This window comes from Corvus moneduloides, chromosome 1 (assembly GCF_009650955.1).
Source record: "Corvus moneduloides isolate bCorMon1 chromosome 1, bCorMon1.pri, whole genome shotgun sequence".
Taxonomy (NCBI): domain Eukaryota; kingdom Metazoa; phylum Chordata; class Aves; order Passeriformes; family Corvidae; genus Corvus; species Corvus moneduloides.
Genome location: NC_045476.1, coordinates 819,468 through 838,932, shown reverse-complemented (window position 1 = coordinate 838,932; position 19,465 = coordinate 819,468). Strand labels below are relative to the sequence as shown.

At 49.7% G+C, this 19,465-nt stretch overlaps 1 protein-coding gene across 12 annotated transcripts in view; it reads left to right on the top strand.

The window, feature by feature from the left end:
• The window catches only part of MAP4 (microtubule associated protein 4), a 156,909-nt gene that overhangs the window by 18,150 nt on the left and 119,294 nt on the right, over positions 1-19,465 (top strand). For 11 of the 12 annotated variants that reach the window (XM_032103298.1, XM_032100029.1, XM_032100863.1 and 8 more), the window contains exon 2: positions 13,894-13,946. The exons of the other annotated variant lie outside the window; for it this stretch is intronic. The gene's annotated coding sequence lies outside the window, so the exon portion shown is untranslated. The remainder of the gene's footprint in view (positions 1-13,893; positions 13,947-19,465) is intronic. 12 annotated transcript variants of the gene reach the window in all.

Genomic DNA, 19,465 nt, shown 5'->3' with positions numbered 1-19,465 from the left:
GGGCCTCCTCTGGACTCTCTCCAGCAGTTCCAGGTCCTGGTGCTGTTGGCCCCGGGGCTGGGGCAGCTCTGCAGTGGGGTCTCACACATCTCCACACGCCACGGCCTCAGCACTCCCGGTTTTCTTTGGATCTGGGTGAATGATCAGAAGCAGGAATGCAATTGTGTCTCGGCCAGGAGCAAGTGAAAGTGTGGATGGACATATGAACAGCTGGGCTTTGCTTTTTTTTTTCTTTTTTCTTAATAAGTCTGAGCTGAACAGTTTTAAGTCCAGATTAAAAGCTGGATTGTATAATTATTTTTTAATTGGTCTTTGCAGTAAGAACCTGTGCATTAAACTACAGAACTTTCTGAATTCCAAATGCTGCGAGAAATAGAAATCAGGTGGATTTAGTGCTGAAAATTCATTTTATGGATGTGTGAAGCATTTTCATTCAGTCATAATTCAGTGTTTATTATTAATGCAGCTTTTGATTTCTGAAGGTGTTATTTGAGCTTTTAAAGCAGTCATTCTGCACTGATTTATTTGGTTGTGGTGTGAAGTAACACATGTTGTACTGGTTCCAATCTTGATGAGGAAACTGCTGCTGATCTTGCTGCGTTTTCAGAGCAGGAATTGCTTTCCTTGATAAGCACAGAACAAGGATCAGAGAAAACACTTCCAGCAGCTCCCTTGGCTTAGGCTGTCATTGCTCTGATAACACAGACAGCGTGAGAGCTGCTCCTCTGCTTTCTCAGAACAGGAGGGTCTGTGGGGATGGAATCTTGGAAGATGCCAAGTCTCTCCCTTCTTTATGTTCCCTGTAGTTCTTATCCAGCTCATTGTTTGTTTACTGTGACTGAACCTTCAAAAATGCAGCAAAGTGAAAGCGCTCAACTCTCAAGGGGGACCTTCTCTCTACAAAAACTTGAGAGGAGGTTGTAGTGAACAAGGGGCAGGGCAAGGTGGAATGGCCTCAGGCTGTGCCAGGGAAGGATTGGGTTGGACATCAGGAGCAATTTCCCCATGGAAAGGGTGGTCAGGCCTTGCCAGGGGCTGCCCAGGGAGGTTTGGAGTGCCCATCCCTGGAGGCGTCCAAGGAACACCTGGAGGTGGCACTCAGAGCTCTGGGCTGGGGACAAGGTGGGGATTGGGCACAGCCTGGACTCCATGGCCTTGGAGATCTTTCCCAATCTTAATGATCCTGTGATTCTCATGTCCTCCACACCTCTGGCTGGCTCTGCCATGACTGCAACCAAAGAGAGGTTTAAAAACCTGTAATTAAATGTTTAGCAGCACCCTGCAGGTTTAGGGCAGGGTGGAGGGCTGGTGGGTGGCAGTGCCAGCCCCTGGTGCTCTGCAGGGAGTGTTTGGGGCCTGTGTGTGTCCAACACCCCGTTCCCTGTATCGTGTCTCAGATCTTGCAGCAATGTGCTCCTGGGTTCTGGTTTAACACAGCTGTCTGCACCTTGTTGTAACCTGTCAGCAGCTGATGGTGGGTACTCAGACTGCAGCCCAGTTTTTCACGCTGAATTGAACAAATCTGTTTTTCCAGGCAGTTGCATAACGGGAAGTGTCTGCTCATCTTCTGTTCCACTTATTTTTTGTTGGCTTTGGAAACTTTTTTCTTTAGAAGCCTTAATTACTCTACTACAGTTGTAAATAAACATCTGAAGGATTTATCAGGTAATTTCAGGGCCAGCCACGGTTGCCTTGAATTTTCTAAGGAGTGACACTGCTTGAAAAACCCTAAAAGCCACAGTTTTGACACAGAATATGAATGTGTTCCAGTTCAGTCCAAGAATTTATCCACAAAATGGCTTTGAGCCTTACTCTGACTGGTTGGTTTTCCAACCCACCTTTAACAAAGGGAAACTTACCCCTTAAAATGGACTTTTTTTTTTTTTGCTGGTGGCCTTGTTTTTCAATCTGAGTCTGAAAAGCTTGGGTAAGGTGAGTTTCTTTATGCCTTGGAAATGTGATCTGTGAGCTAAGAGGCAAAGAACTAAATGTTAATGACCTTAACCCTATCTGGCTGCACTGCTCTGACCCTTATCTCCCATCTCCCCTTTCCCCAGGTACAGGTATCATTTTCTGCTTGTACCTCCCAGAACAAATCCGCTTGGAGATGCTCCGATTTTAGCTGGAAATCTGAAATAATGGGAGAATGTTGGTTTTCTTTGGTTCTCCTGCAGCCTGGTAGTGCCCAAATTCTTGATTCTGGGGTGTAGAGAGGTTGGTTGTGCTGGGGATCACTCAGAGCTGACCTAACAAAGCTCTGCCTAAGCCGAGGTGCAAGTTCTGTTGGGTGTTGGGCACTGTCCCCTCACAGGGGAGGTCAAATGATGTTTTGAGGCTTCTCCTGAATTTGCCAGGAGAATTTGGAATGTTCTATGAGTGACTTCTGCCCGGCTGGGATCACAGTGAGGTCCTGACAAAGTCAGCCTGTAATCAGGAGTTTAATGTTTTAGTAGTTTTGGTGTCTCAGGATGCAGATACTGCTTAATTCTTGCTAATCTGGTCTTTTCCATGTAAAACTTTCAAGTAACAAATCCTCTGAAAACTTCTGGAATATGCTCATATTCTGACTGGATTTGGTTTGAATTGATTCTAACACTTATGTTGTCTCTGCACTGATTTTGAGTGTCATTAACTTCCGTGGTAGAGGATGCCCTCTAGTCTAGAAGCCGATGAAAAAGACGGAGAGGGACTTCAGCTAAAAGCCTGGAATGACAGGACAAGGGGACGTGGTTCAAACTGAGAGGGAGTAGGTTTGGATGAGATATTGGGAAGGAATTCCTGGCTGTGAGGGTGGGGAGGCCCTGGCACAGCTTCTCTGGGCAGCCTGTGCCCCTTGAACCCATCCCCCCATGTCCTGTCGTTCCAGGCTCTTACCCAAAGTCCCTTTCAAGGGATCTGTGATATTTGTAATCTGTAGCTTCTGTATTTTGGTATGGGCTAAAGAAGTCTTGGAGAGGGGGAGTTATCCCTTCTGTGTGCTGGTTTTGATCCAGGAGCTCTGCTCACGGAGGAAAAGCAGATTCCTTCTCCACTGGGCTGTGAGCGGTGGGGTGTGTGCCTTGTCCTGGGGATGTGTTTGCTCACCTGTGGCTGATGAGGGCTGTGGGGTGGTTCTGATCCCTCCCCTCTGGCTGTTCTGACACCGCTCCTGCTGTCGGGAGCCTCTGATTTCCGTAGCAGCAAACACCAGGCACTGCCACCGACCAGGAAGCCTGTGAGCAGAGGGGATGGATATGGGTGAAGGAGGGTGGAATTCCCTGCAGGGCAGCCTCTGTGTGTGGGAGCAGATCCCACAAACAGCAAGCAGGGCGAGCCTTCGCTCGGAACTGCTCATGGAATTCTGTCTGTAAAGAGCAACCAGGTCATGAAAATCATCACTGAGCAAAGGAGATGCTGGCTTTGCTGTGGACTGGGTTTCTCACCTTTGGTGGGACTGAGTTTTGGAGATGTGGGTAATGCCTGGATCACGTTCCTCGTGTGTTCCTGCACATCTGAAATACTTCCCCTGAAATACGCAGCTTATCAAACCTGTCACACTGCTCTGCTTAGATACTGCTCTGTGTTTAGAGCACATCTGGGCATGAGAGTTGGGTTTATAGGAACCTATGTAAATGATCTTTTTCATGGAAATATTGATATATCTATTAACCAAATAACATGTATTTTCAGAACTTTTAACCCAGTGCCCTGGTCATGCTCCTAGCCCATATTCTGTTGAACATTGGTATTTTTTTTCCTTTTTTTCTTCCAAAGCATCCATGCAAAATCTACTGCCATAATAAATTTCCAACCTGAAAAGCCAAGAATTAAATAAGTCCAGAATCTCTGTTGTAAAGGTACTTTTAGGTCAGGGCTGGGGCGGTTGCTAGTTGGGGTGAAGCAGCACAGGTCAGTGGTTCCACCACGTTGGAGTCCCTGTAAAATGCTCCATTCACAAGCACCAAGCAAAGCTCAACTCCAGGAGCACCTGCATGGATCCTTTCCCACGAAATCCTAGGGGCTTGCTAGGTGGGTTTTTCAGTGCTCAGTGAGGTCCATTAACTGTCCCTGGGTTGTGACCTGCAGATCCCTGCCCACCCACACGTCCCCATGGGATAATCCCCTCCCTCCTCCAGGACAGGGATACAGGGGGAGGTTGTGACCTGGTGTAGGTGAGGAGATATTAATGGGCAGCTTGGGCCCTTCAGTTATGAAACCTGGCAGGCATCAACCTTGAAAATGTAAGGCGATTTCAGTCTCGTGAATTTTCATGCTTTCTTACAATAATAAAATGTCAGAGATGGTTGGGAGTTCTCCAGGAGCTGTGTGGCTTTGAAGCTGTTGCTGTGGCAGCCTGCAAGGTCCCAAGGAGATGGGAAATCCAAGCTTCTCTCCTGTTTGCCTACAGCAGGGCCTGAGCTGACACTGCAGACAACATTCCTTAATCTGCTGTAACTTGGTAAAATCGCTCTTGGGGGCAGCAATTTCCTTCTTGGTTTTCCTTTTCCAAAGTTGAGGAAAGATGTTTTGTAGTTCCAGTGAGATCAGGGAGTTCTCCATTCTGGGGTGCGTGGGAATATTTGATTACAGAATCATGCAATGGTTTGGGTTGGAAGGGATCCTAAAGATCATCCCATTCCCACCCCTGCCATGGGCAGGGACACCTCCCACTGTCCCAGGCTGCTCCCAGCCCCAATGTCCAGCCTGGCCTTGGGCACTGCCAGGGATCCAGGGGCAGCCACAGCTGCTCTGGGCACTCTGTGCCAGGGCCTGCCCACCCTCCCAGCCAGGAATTCCTTCTCAATATCCAATATAAATCTCTCCTCTTTGAGTTTAAAACTATCACCCCTTGTTCTATCATCTTCCATCTGTCTTTTGTCTAAGCCCCCTTTAGGCACAGGCAGGACACTCCTTCATGTTATGTTTCTGGATGTACATAACACTCCTGGCCATTCCACTGACCCTTTGATCTGCACAGCAAGGGTTTGGCATGGGTGAGAGTGGAATAAAACAAAAGGGCTCTTCTGGAAGCATCTCCAGCCTTGCCAGAGGAGCTGTGGGGGAGCAGCCGTGTTCTGCTCCTGCTGCTCTGGGTGTGGTGTGCATGCAGTGAGTAACAGAAGGATCCTTCTTGTTTGACATGTTGGACAACCTGTTACACCTTGGCTGAGAGACTTTGTAGAAGAGTTTTATAAACCAGCAGAAATGTTGATTTTTAAAAAGGCCCTGAGTGATAAGCCCTTGCAAATGCCCTGTTTGTTCCAGTCGTGGGCTGGGGAGGTGTTCCTGGTGGTTTGCTCTTGTGTAGGGGCAGCTGAGCTGGACTGCTGGAGCTCCCCGGAAGCTGAGGTGATGTGACTATGAAAAAAACCTAAGTAAGAGCTTCTCTTACTTAGAGCTGGTGTCTCCAGCTACCCTCGTGCTACTGAGTTATGTGATGTTTGGTGACTTCTGGTAGTGCTGGGATGTTTTATTTGAGGAGATTTCCTCTTGCAGCCTTTGACCTGGGGCAAAAATCCTCTCCCAGACACTGGTGGGTGCTGTTCCAGAGCTGCCATGGACCAGGGCCATTCTTAGATGCATTTGCATGTAGCAACCCTGGTGTAGAGAGCAGGATTTTATATGTGGGAATGCTCCTGGTCACTGTAACTCAACTGTGGCATTGCAGCTCCTGGTGAGGAGCTCCTTCCCATTCCTTCCTGATGCAGGAAGGCATCTCAGGAAGGCCATCATTTGGCTTAGCAGCCTCTCATTAGTGGACAAGTGACATTTGGATAATGAAAGCTGCTTCTTCTCCTTGTTGCCATCAAAGAGTTCATTAATGTTCCCCCAGCTAGGGCAGGACGAGCACTGGAGGAGCTCCAGCCCTGAATGATGATTTCATAGTTCAAGACTTGACTCTGTTCTTAGTGCTCCTTGTATAATGTGTGTGCGACTGAGTCTTTATGAATGTCAAATCATTAAAAAAGCTGTTTCTGGCCTATACTATCCCAAAAGATGCAGGTTGGGTAATGCTGGCAGAGGGTGGGCGTGGGGATGTGCTTTGACAAGTAAAGCAGATGACAGGAGTTACAGTGGGATATGTATTGATTAGACAGAACAGTAGGAAGAATTCCTGAGTTCTTAAACCCTCTATTTTTAGATGTAACTCGTCTGGGCTGAAGGCTTTCTGCTCCCTGAATTGTTCCAAAAATAAATATTTCAGAAGAGGATTAAACTTGAATGTGAAAGACAGTGTTTTTTTATGCATCAGTGTTCATGGAAGGAGCTGGTCAGAAATCACTATTTTCCTTAAATTTGCATGCTCTGAATCCAAATTAGAGCTGCTTTCACCAAAACTACTCATCCACACGGGAGGCTCGAGGTGCTGGTGAGAATGCAACTGTGAGAGCTAATTTTAGCTAATTCAGTCCTGTGAGCAGCAGAGTCCTTCAGCTGTGAAAAGAGACACTTCGCTCTTGCTTAAATCACTTTCTTTTTTTATTGAGCTTCTGCTGAACAAGGACAGACTTTGCTGATTCTCACCAAGGGCAATTTCTGCCTTGGGTTTTGGTGCTGGGTTTCTTTTTGGTGTGAATCTGGATGTTAAGATTTTGTTTTGTTTTGACACTTGAGAAAGATCTTTGAATCTTTCTACGCATCGCTTGTGTCGAAGTCCTTCATCTCAGCCTTCTCTGGGTGTTTCCAGGCTCCTGTCACGTGGTACTTCGTGTGTAACATGGGCTCTCCCACCCTTCCCACGTTCCTCTCTTCGGCACTGACAAACCAGAGGGCCCTGGCTTCTGGAGCTTTTCTTCCCAGGTGAGTGCAGCTCTTGCTGCGCTGCCCAGCCTTCCAGAACCCTTTGGGAAGGTCCTTGGCTGGTCCTTGACACTGGCACTATGGCAACCCATGAGTCACTCCTCCAACTTCCCAGAGTCATTGCATGTTGTTTCTCTTTTTCAAATTGCTCCTGACATCCCAAAATCCGTGGTGCTATAAAAACAGCCCCGCTTGTGCAGCTGCTTATTTCCTGTCTGATTTTATGAACCTCACTGGGTTTTAACTTTGTCAGCCTGAATCGCTGCCGAAGACTCTTACTTTAAAGTCTGTCCCCTCTAATAAGGATGAAATGTGGATGTTGCCAAAGAGTGTCTGCTTGCTTTGCAGTGGGAGACCTTCATTCTGCCCTGTGCTACCTGGGACTGGGGAGGATCATCTCCTTCTCCAAGCAGTAGGACTTGCGTGACTGCTGTGGAGCTCTGCCTTGCTGTTCATGAATATTTCCCTAGAAAATTATTCACTCTTCAAGTGCAGTGGAATTACATCCTGTGTTTTGAAGACTCTTTAAATTATTCGTCTAACTTAACTTCTCTTGGGAGAAGCTCTACTCAAAAGCCTGGAATTAAATGTAAAGGCAGTCTCTTTCAAATCCCAGAATCAATTGGGTTGGAAAAGATCTCCAAGGCCATTGAGTGCAACCTGTACCTGACCCCCACTTTGTTACCAGCCCAGAGCACTGAGTGCCACATCCAGGCCTTCCTTGGACACCTCCAGGGATGGGGACTCCAAACCTCCCTGGCAGTTGCAATGTCTGAGCACCCTTTCCATGGGGAAATTCCTGCTGCTGTCCACCCTGAGCCTCCCCTGGTCCAGCCTGAGGCCGTTCCCTCTCCTCCTGTCCCTGTTCCCTGGGAGCAGAGCCCGACCCCCCCGGCTGCCCCCTCCTGTCAGGGACTTGTGCAGAGCCACAAGGTCCCCCCTGAGCCTCCTTTGCTCCAGCCTGAGCCCCTTTCCCAGCTCCCTCAGCCATTTCTCCTAGGATTTACTGTCACCTTTATCTGAGATGCCTCATACCAGTGTGGGAACAGGAGTTTGATACTGAACAAAAATTCATTGAAGTATTTGGCAGTGGTGTCCATGAAGGAAAAAAGTCCATCATGTATTTGTGAATAATCTCTTGGTTTAGGATCTTCGTGAGTTGAGGAACAGGCAAGGAGACAACATAGGGGGTTGTGGCCATAAAGGCAATTTTCCTTCTCCTGGAAGGTGTCCCTGCCCATGGCAGGGATTGCAATGAGATCTTAAAGGTCCTTTCCACCCCAAACCATTCCATAGTTCTGAGATTCCCTGTCAGGTTGTTGTAGGTATTGCTGTTAGCGTTATTCCTCTGGGAAGAGCCAGGGATGAAATCTGAGCTGCCCAGTCTGGACTTCATGGCCACCGTGTATATTTAGCTCAGGGTTCACCAGCCTTTGCCTTTGGAGCCTACATCCGACACCCTGGGACTGCTTTGCATGTGGAATGTTGGAGCCAGGATGGGCAACGCCCCTCTTGGCTTCTCCTGTCGAGTGATCTCCATGCCCTGTATGTGTTGGAGACAGGAGCTATTTAAAGGGAGCTGTTTATCCAGAGCTTTGGAAACCAAGTCTGGAGGGTGAGAGAACAGGAAACTCAAAGGTTGAGGGGCTTTCTCTTGCAGGGCACAGGAAACAGTCGTGAATTTGGGATGGGAAAACAGAAAACGCTGCTTGTTTAGGGAATTTGAGGGAGCTGATAAGGGCTTCTGATATGGGGAATGGCACATTCTTCCTGTTATAAACTCGGTGCCACTGAAGTGCATTCCACCTTGCTGGAATAAGAGGGATAATCCAGAGCATTTTTCTGCTCCCTGTCTCTGGCATTGTGAACAGGGGCTGGAACGATCACTGCTCACACAGAAAGTCCTGGATCTTTGGAACTGGAGACTGTCCAGTGATGATCATTTTGCGAGGTGCATGTGGGGAATCGCTCTCTTTGGTCCTTTTTGGGTGGCTTACCAGCATGAGCTCTGTGCTCTCCTCCAGGACCAAGCAGAGCTGGGAGTTCACTCCATCCTCCAAAGGGCTGCCACTGGAAACTGGTAGAGACAAAGTGATACTAAAAGTAGTAAGTAGGTGCTACTAAAAGTAGTAAGAACCTTCAAAATTACAGAAACCTGAGGGGAATTGTTGATGTTTGCCCTGAAATATGGATATGATTTTGGCACTCCTTGGAGTATGACTCTGTAGTATGACAGATGGGGTGTTGTTGCAGTGGGGATCCTGCAACACGCATATATCAAACCAGGAGTCCTGTGGAAAGGAAATATATACGGACAGACAGATTCTTGCTAGATGTTTCAGAGATGTTTATTTCTCCAGCCGCATGGCCGGAGCTCTGCCCAGGAACTGTTCAATCACGGGACCAAGGGTCCTTCTGCCCGCGCAGGGAACACAAACCAACCCATGGGAACGAGGCTGAGCAGGGGCAGGGAAGCCCCGTGTCTGTGCCCTCAGGGCCCCTCTCCCAGGGCTACACGGCAGGGGAGGGACCCCAACACCTCACCCGTTTTATTTTAATAAAAGGAGAATGAAAACAACTGGATAAACATAACAAGAACAGTTTCAAAACAAAACAAGCCACCCTCCTGAGTCTTTAAATATCCAAACAGATTCTCTGGAACATCTTAGGGCTGACAGAAGGGAGACAGGACTCTGAGCACGCTTTGTGGGGAAACTGAGGCAGGAGAGGGTTTAACTTCTTCCCTCCCCCTTTTCATCCCCCACTCGGCATTGGAAAGGGATTTTTGGGGAAACAGTTGGCAAAAGCATGGTTTTGTGAGGGAAACCATGGATGAAAAAACGGATTGGGAATACACTGGGGGTAATAGGACATAGGGTAAAAGGGAAAGGTGGGATTAGGAAAGGGAAACTGTAGGGGGGGCTTACAATGGAGATACTGTCTAACATGACTACGATTTTTTGCATATATACTGCCTTTCACAGAAACACCATCAGGCCCAGTGACCTGTGATGCTTGTAACCCTTTTCTACCTTGTATAATTTTGAATTCTACCACCTCTCCATCTCCCAAGCTTGGGATGCATTTTCCAGGGTTATTCTTTTTAATAGCAGTTCTATGCACGAATATGTCTTGCTGGTTGTCACACCTTGTTATAAAACCATAATTTTGCTTAACATTATACCATTTTACTATCCCTAAGGTCTTAGTTACTATGATCTTTTTCCGAGTGGCTGCTGTTTTTTGTCTCGCTGCGTCTTTGCTCTCTCCTTCGGTCGCTCCCGTGTTGGAATTGTCGGGGCTGCTCGTGCCTGCGCGCTCTTCCCGGGGTCGCGTTCGGGGCTGCGCGGGCCGGGCCGGGCCGCGCCGCTCAGTTCTCCGCGCGTCGCCTCCTCTGGTCGCAGCTTCGCTGCCGCTGCCGGGCGCTGCACCCACGTCTCGGCCGGGCCCCCGAGCGATGACTCCCCCGCGCCCTGTTCCAGCGCACGTCTCGGCTGGGCGCGGCTCCGTTCCACCGCCATTGCCGCCCGCCGCCGCCCCTCTCAGTCGGGCATTCACGGGGCTCGCTCCACCACGCGCTGTGCTGCGCCGTGCGGGCACCGCCGGGTCCCGCCGCTCCTGCCACGCCTCGCTCCACCACCGACACTGCGGCTCGCGTGGCTCCGCTCGCGTGCGGGAACTGCCTCGCTGCTGCTCGCAGAGCACACGGTGCACGTGGCCTGGGCCGCACGGTCCCTGCGCCAGGCTTCCCTTCGCCAGGACACAGCTGACATTGCTCAACAGTCTCAGTAACTAAATAATATTCACGAAAATATTCTTCCATCGGCATATATTTTGACTCCAGTATTAACTGTGTCCAAACGGTTTTCCAAAAGCCCTTGGTAAGAATTAAATCCCAAGAAACATAGAAAAAGTTCTTAAACAACCATGCCAGGAAGTGTTTCAGTTCTTTCTGAGCTTGAATCAAGCTAAAATTTACAAATCGTTGTTCAAGAATCATTTTAAGATAAATGTCCATATGCGGCTTTGAGAGCCAAGAGTCTTCCCACGGTTCCTCCATAGTTTAGATATGGAATAGCAAAGCAAAACCAAGAAGAGGAATCCAAAGTTTCCAGGGTTTACTCACACAAATCAGTCGCTTAGGGATCGGGGATCGTTCTGCTCACAAATCTCCACCATTTGTTGCAGTGGGGATACTGCAACACGCATATATCAAACCAGGAGTCTCGTGGAAAGGAAATATATACGGACAGACAGATTCTTGATAGCTGTTTCAGAGAGATGTTTATTTCTCCAGCCGCATGGCCGGAGCTCTGCTGAGGAACTGTTCCAGTCACGGGACCAAGGGTCCTTCTGCCCGCGCAGGGAACACAAACCAACCCATGGGAACGAGGCTGAGCAGGGGCAGGGAAGCCCCGTGTCTGTGCCCTCAGGGCCCCTCTCCCAGGGCTACACGGCAGGGGAGGGACCCCAACAGGGTGTGTTTGGTGAACTCTCAGGTGAGAGACTGGGTGGTAACCTGGCAGTAGTCAGTGTGGTAATGGGGTACAGGGGATTCACTTCTTCTGGGAGGGGAATCTCTGAAGTTGGAGAAGCCGTTGGAATGTTCTGTACTAACAGGATGACGAGCTTGGGAAGCAGAGGAGCTGAGGAACAAGAACTACTGGTGCAGGATGTGGAACTGGATCTTACAGGGACAGCAAACACGAACAGTCTGCAGGCCAGGCAGTGCCTGTTCTCGGATAGGGCAGGCAGGATCAGATGAGGAGTGGTGTGAGATCCCTGCTTTTCCTCTTGGTGCTGCTTTTCCATGTCACTTGTGGGAAAACAGTGTTGGGGAGGGAAGGAACTTGGGAGCTTGGAATTGGGGTCACAATGCATGGACAGGTATCTCTACACATTAAAATCAGTCTCAGAAGTATTTCTCCAAACTGGAGAACAGTCCCGGTTAATCATGGGTCACGAGTTGGGATTTGCTGGATATATGGGGTTTTTCCTGCTGTTCAGCAAGGCTTCTGGAACAGTTGGAGTCTTCCTCAATTTATCGTGTGAGGGGACGGGGTGAAGTCTCTCAGATTAATTAAAGACCCCACATGTAAGAAACCTTTGCAGCCACACCTTCTATTTCAGCAAATCTTTCGATTTGGAGTAAGAAGCACAGATGTTTAACATTTCTGCTTGCCAGTGAGAACATGCCCTAACTTAAAGAGCAGCAATTTTACAATGGGGGCAGTTAAAACCCCCACAGTACAGGAATTCTGCCCTTCAAGGGTTCATTAGAGAGCAACCAGAGGTGCAGCTTTACCAAAGGAAAAGTTGGTTTGCTCAGACCAAGAGCCTGTGGTAGATTTGGTCTCACAGTTACCAAGCTGACCCAGCACTGCCTCATTTGAATTGGAGCAGCACTAAAAAAGGAGCTCCTGCTTCTCATTTTCATCAGTTCTGCCTGAAAAGAGAGGGCTGAGGGTTGTTTTTCTTAACAAATCAGGTAAAGTTTTAGTGGTTTCTGTGCAAAGAGATTGGAATGTCATGTGTGAGAGTGGATCACAGCAAGAGCTGTGGGATGGACTTCAAGGGAGCAGCCAGTTGGGCTGTGCCTTGGGCTGTGATGCCTTGGGAAGTGATGTGGGTGTTCTTCAGTGGGAAGGAGCTGCAGAGAAGGACCCTGATGTCCCAGTTTCTCAGGGTGGCTCACCTGCAAGTGACAATGTGGAGAAGGGAGCTGTGGGTTTGTGGTGTGTGCTAGCAGAGTTTCCTCTGTGGGGAAGTCAGTGTTACCACACAAGCAGGAGCTGACGCTGGGCACCTCGTGCAGCTGAATCCCGCACAGGATATTCCTCCATTCCTTATTAGTGTGGTAACTCCCCTTCCCAGCCCTTCTGAAGGGAGCAGGGCTCTTCTGGAAGGTTTTTCTCACTCCTGAGTGCTTCACTGCTTTACTAAAGCTAAAATGACACTTTTCACCAGGCTGTTTCCTCATTCAGCTAAAAGCTCTGGCATTTTACTTCCCTGGAACACGAAATGTCCATCTGTGGGGAGAGGAGCATGGATTAGTGTTTCTGTCTGACTGCTGAGCAGGTACTGAGGTGGTGTTTTCCTGTGGGATTGGCTGGATGACTTGCAGTGGTGGAGAACAAGCTGGACATTTCTTTCTCCATGTGGATTGAAATACTTTAACTCTGTGGCTCAGTTTATGTTCTCTTCTGCAAGGGGGCTGTCAGGAGTAATTATTGGGATAGAATCTTTTTTTTTAACAGCTATGTCTGCTTCACAATGAAGAAACATTATCAACAGAATGTAAAATATTGGGTAGAAAAATTTGGTACGTGACACCCAGGTCAGGAGATGGTTCCCAGGTAGAGCTGGTGGGAGCAGCTGCACTGGAATCATGGCAAACGTAGGGAAAACAGCTGGAGCAGGTAAAGGTGGGCTCGTGACTCGGATGTGGCTGTCACAGGTGGCTGGGCAGGTGTGACAGGGACTGACAGGGGCCCTGTGAGCTCTTAAGCCATTCATTGAGCACCTGAAATGCCACTTAGGGCAGGGATGTCCTGATCAGCCTGGATTAATTCAGCTTTAATGCTGTGTTTGGGGCAACCTATTAGGGTGTGTAACGAGGGAAAAGTCACTCACAGTTTTCATGGAATATCCTAAATGGCTTGAGCAAGTGTTGATGGGAAACAGCAATCACAGGATGGTTGGAATGTGAGGGGACCTCTGGAGCCCATCCAGTCCAGCCCCTGCCTGGGCAGGGGCACCTGGAGCAGGTGACACAGGAACGTGTCCAGGGGGTTTGGGATCCCTCTGGAGAGGGAGACTCCAGGCCCCCCTGGGCAGCTGTTCCAGGGCTCTGCCCCTCCTCCATGGAAAGAGGCTCTTCCTCCTGCTGAGCTGGAACTTGTTGTGTTTTGGTTTGTGGCCACTGCTCCTTGTCCTGTCACTGGCACCACTCTTATTCCTGCTGAGGGCACTGAGGAAAGCTGCCTGGATCACTGGAAGAGGACTGCAGTTTTAGTTAATTCTGAGTGACACCACTCATGTCCCAGCATCCCTAATTCCCTGCCATCCAGGGACTCTGTGATCACACGCTTCCTTCTGCTTTGTGTCTTGCAGATAAGCAGTTTGTGAGGACTGAAGTACCTGCCCAGGGAACACCTGCTTGTGAGGTAGGAACTGATTTTCTAATGACCCAACACTAAATCTCTAATTGAAAAGCAGAGGTTGGCTACAGCTGCGTGCACACCAAAGCAGCCATGCTGGGAATCGCAGCGACCATCCAGAGATCTGAAATGGGAGCTCTGCCTCCGGGAACTTCTGTGGAGCAGACATGTCTGGAATGCACTCACCTTTCCATTCTCTTCTGTTAAACCTTCAAATCACTGCTCTTTTTACACTCTTCCAGTTAGAGTCCTTCCAGATAGAATCAGAAAGGTCTGGGTTGGAAGGGATCCTAAGGATCATCCCATTCCCACCCCTGCCATGGGCAGGGACACCTCCCACTGTCCCAGGCTGCTCCAAGCCCCAATGTCCAGCCTGGCCTTGGGCACTGCCAGGGATCCAGGGGCAGCCACAGCTGCTCTGGGCACTCTGTGCCAGGGCCTGCCCACCCTCCCAGCCAGCAATTCCCAATTCCCAATATCCCATCCATCCCTGCCCTCTGGCACTGGGAAGCCGTTCCCTCTGTCCTGTCCCTCCAGGCCTTGTCCCCAGTCCCTCTGCAGCTCTCCTGGAGCGCCTTTAGGCCCTGCAAGGGGCTCGGAGCTCTCCCTGTGTCCTTCCCTTCTCCAGGGGAACATTCCCAGCTGTCCCAGCCTGGCTCCAGAGCAGAGGGGCTCCAGCCTTTCAGGTATTTATTAAAGTTTCAGATATTCCTGGGGTTCTGCTTGGGATAACAGGGCGGGTGTGGAACTCAAGGCTTGTCCTTTCTGGCCACCTGGACCTTCTTTCCTTGCCTTTTCTGTTGCAAATGCTCACATCTTGTTTAACTTGGTTGCTCAAATCTTCTTTTTATCAGAGTAAGAGGACTACAAAAGATTAAAATGGGTAAACTAGGCCAAGAAAAACAAGTCTGATTTGATTTGTTAGGAATTGGGAGCAGCGGATCATCCAGTTTTTTTATCCTGGCTGTCCTTTGGGACGGCACAATAAAGCTCCAGTTCCACTGGAAGCTGCCATCAGGTCTGCAGTTGGGATGTTCGAGGTGCTGGTGCTCACATAATGTGGTTTGGGGAAGGAATTACGATTTATTCCTGATATTTGTATGGACTGAGAGACCCGGGTGTCTTCTGCAGAGCAGTCTGGGATTGTTCTCAAATGCTGGTTATGTGTGTGAGTCCTGAGAGGAATGTCTGCTGTTTTCCTCAGGGTTTGATCCATCCATCTGCCTTTTCCTTTAAAAAGGGCCTGAGCTGCTACTGGCAGTGCTGGTACATCCAGTGACCCTTGGCTGTGAGGAGTGCAGAGGAGTCACATGGATGTAGCTCATAACACCTTGTTTTATATCACCAGCTCTATCCACTGTGATCTCCTGGAAGTGACAGGAGCCTCTCATGTCTCCTAGAACTTAGTTATGGGATAAAACTGTTCCTCAGGTGCCTTTTTGCTCAGTGTCCTTAGATGGCAGATGCAGAGATAAGGCCGTAGGTGCAGAGTCCTTTATTGTCAGGGGGCTGACGCTCCTGTTCAGGGTGGGACTGGAAGAGGCTCCTGTGTCCCTGTTCAGGGTGGGACTGGAAGAGGCTCCTGTGTCCCTGTTCAGGGTGGGACTGGAAGATGCTCCCTGTTCATGAAGGGGCTGGAAGATGCTCCATTGCTGCAGGGGCTGGGCCCAGGCTCCCTGGGACGCTCCCAGCTCCTGTTGTCAGTCCCGGGCCGTGGCCGCCAGCCAAACCATCTTAAGTTGTTGTCTCAAAGCCACTTGAAGAGAAGCCAAGGAAGATGGCTTATCTCCCCTGGGTGGGCTGGAGCGGGGGGGCTGTGCCCAGAGTGCCCCACGTGCTTGTGCCCGTGGCCTCAGTGGACCTGCAGAGGTCACGGGAGGTGAGGTGTCACCTCCTCCGCAGGGAGAAGCCAGACAGGGAAGGTGATGGAGGAATGGGAGAGCTCTGTGTTTTCCTTTCTGCACCTGCCAGTCTTGAGTGGGTTTTAATTTTCCTCTTTTCTACCTCTCTTGGCTTGGACCAGTGTGGTCTGAAGGTCTGCCAGGCTCCTGGGATGTCTGGACTCGACCTCAGACTTCATGGAATATCTCCAGTTGGAAGGGACCCTTATGGATCATCGACTCCAATTCCCTGCTCCTCACAGGACCACCTAAAACTAAATCCCATAACTGGAGTGTTCTCCAGGCACCCCTTGAACTCTGACAGGTTGTGTTGTACCTCCCAGCTTGTGTAAGGGGGTGACTTTGCCATTAGGATTTCCCTCCTTGCATTTCTCCATTGTCCAAAACTGGGAGTTCCGGTGGAAGCTGCCTCCTGGAGTCCCAGGGATCCATGTACCACTCCACATTTGTTGTTCGTGGTTTCAGGACATGGAAACCAACCAGGTGTTTCCCACAGGCTGCACTGAGCAGTTAAAGTGCTTCCTGGAGTAATTTATCCGGGAATATTTAATCCATGCTCATTGAGTGCGTGGATGAATAAAGGCAGCTTCCTCCCCAACATCCTCTGGGAAGCTGGGAGAGCAGGCAGGAGGGAGGAGGCCTTGCTGGGAGCTGGGCACTGGCTGGTCCTGGTTGGATGAGCTGGCTGAGGAATGTCCTGGGCTCTTTACAAACCTGAACCTGTTATCTCGGATCGTCCCTCAGGAATACCTGAGTTCTTCCTGCTTATTCCATTGTGAGCTCCTCCAGCCAAGCACAGGGGAATGTTTGGTCACCCCTCTGAAACTGCAGACACTGACCATGATTGTGGCACCTGGATCTTCACTGGGTTCTTGTCTTGGTGCCACGTGTACAGGTGGGGAAAAGACCCTTCTGAAAACGTTACCTGCTGGATGAATTTCTTTGTTGTATAACGTCTCTGACTGGGAAGAAACACCCACAAACCCACATCTTTAGGGTCAGTTTTATTGGGTGGGCAGGCCCTGGCACAGGGTGCCCAGAGCAGCTGTGGCTGCCTCTGGATCCCTGGCAGTGCCCAAGGCCAGATGGGACAGGGCTTGGAGCAGCCTGGGACAGTGGGAGATGTCCCTGTCCATGGCAGGGGGTGGAATGGGATGGGCTTTGAGGTCCCTTCCAACCCAAACCATTCAGGGATTTGAGGATTCTGAGTCACTTTAGCACTTAAGGTTTTATTTTCTTAAAGTGATGTAGGATGAACCCTTAATTAAAATCAAAAAAGGTGGTAGGGTTTTTTTTTTTTCAGTACTATGCTGAACATTTATTTATTTATTTAATCTCCTCTTTTTCCCCTTTTGGAAGGGAATTGTTGTGTCCAAGGGCACCTCAGTGTGGCACTGGATGCTGCAGCCGTACCTTTGATAAGAAAGTGAATCATTCTCTAAAGAAACCACCAGACCGTGCCTGATAACACTGCAGGGACACCTGGAATGTCTTTTATTGCTCTTTTCTTTCATGAAATCTCAGCTTTTGTTTTCTAAGCTAAGCTTGTTTTCCAGCACCCTTGAATGTGTTTGTTATCAGGAGCACGGAAATGTAAATACAATGGTGGTTGGGCTGCAGCAGCTCCTCCCTTCCTCCCCCTGCCTTCCTGCATGCACTTGGGGAGGGGGAAGCTGTTCTGCTGCCTTAATTCATTGCAGAAAGGACTGTTCTTCCCCCTGCTGCCACCCCACCAGATTTCAAAGAGAGCAAAGAGAGACAAGTCTCTCCTTGAGACCAAGAGCTGACACAAGGCCTCGTGCTGGGGCTCCTCTTGGCGTTTTCCCAAGCTCCTGCCTAACAGCACATCCCACTTTTTAACCAGATAAGCCACACAGGCACCGTTCTGCTTGAACTAAGACTGCATTCTTCTGCTTGCAACATTTGAGCACGTTTCCTAGAAGAAAGACTAAAAGAATTGGAGCCTTCACCAGCCTGAGTCTCCCAGCCTTAAGTTTGCAGCTGTTCCTGAGAGTTGCTGTCCAAGTGTGGTTGTGCTGGGTGTAGCTGGTCACTAGGAGCTAATGTTGGTTGATCTCTCAGCCAGCAGGAATTTTGTCCTTAAAACCAGGTCAGGATAACAGAAGGGCTCCCATGTAGAATTTGTTCTTCTGCCTCGCTGGGGGGGGAATTGGGCTCAGCTGTTGGATGTGAGCAGTCACTTGGCCTCGCTCTGTGCCCGTCATCTGCTTTTTGCACTGAGTCTGTCATGAACTTTGCATGGCAGGAACAACTTTCAGGGCAGAGTTATTTCTCTTCAGTTAGCCAGGCCTTTCTTGCCTAACCTGCCATGGTAAATGCCATCAGTGTGCCTGCACCACACTCAGGCTGCTCCCTTGTCACTGCTGAGGAGTTCAGTGATGCTCTTCTGGCCCTGGGCCAGCTGTGGGGCTGAACCAGCTAAAGAAAAATCCCTGGGATCCTCTCTAAGAATAAACATCACGGGAGAGCAGGAGTGTCCCCCTGCCTGGGGAGAATTAACGGGTTGTGCTGGGAGGGAATAACAGCAGCAGCTTAAGGGCTGGGCTGGCATCCCTCTGGCTAAAGGGATAAGCTGCAAGGCCTCAGGAGGGTCTGGCCTGGACCTTCAGCGTTCCTCATGCTGAGGATGACGCAGTGCTTTCAGAGCGTGCTGGCTTTATCAATCAAGAATCTGATATGTCCCCTTTTGAAGGAGGTGGGAACGTTCCTGCTGAAGCTGTGGTCCAGCAGAGTTCCCTCCAGATGAAATCCTGCTGAATGTGCCATTGACAGGCATTTCTCTGTTTTCAGGCACTTCTCTGTAGCTGTATCTTTGATGTCCCTCCCCTGGGTAGCACGGGAGGTGCTGGACTGCTGCAGGAGTGTGGTGATGCTGCCTCATGGGCCCTGGTCTGGCTCGGGCACCGAGGGATGCTGAGCTAATTCATCTTCCCAGGAATTCCCTCGCCGAGGGAGAAGGTCCCTCTCTGCACTAACACTGGAGCCATGAATTGCTGCCTGGTCCCTCAGAGCATCCTGAGTTCTGCCCTGGGGAGCTTTGGGGTGACTCACTGGGCCTTCCCCTGCCTCACACCCCCTTCTGAAGCTCAGTTATCTTTCTCCTCGTCCTTGGGAGCTGTTCCATTAGCACCAGGAGTGCCCCTCTCCCGTGGATCACAGGCAGGCAGTTCTTGCTTCCCAAGCTTCCAACAAATCCTTTCCTGAGCTGTTGTAGGCAAAAGGCTCAGCCCTGCCTGCAGAGGGGCCCGAGTGTGCTCAGCACTTTTAAAGCTAAAGGCTTCTACCTTGGTTTAAAAGGATTTCAGATTTTGCCTTTCTCACGTGTGTGTAGGCACAAATATCCCTACTTAGAGGTAATTCCTATTGACGTGGAATGTGTTTAATCTCCGTTACATCTATTGTGGAGTTGCCCCGGGATGAACAAAATCCATACAGTGAATTGCTGAAGGTGGTGCAAAAATGCCCTTTCTAAGCATGTTCCAGTGGCACACCAGTGTGTAAAGGCAGACTGGGATATCCCAGAGCTGTCCTTAACCGGGTAAGGAACAGGGGTGATCCCAGAGGTGTTCTTAACAGGGTAAGGAGAGTAAGGAACAGGGATAT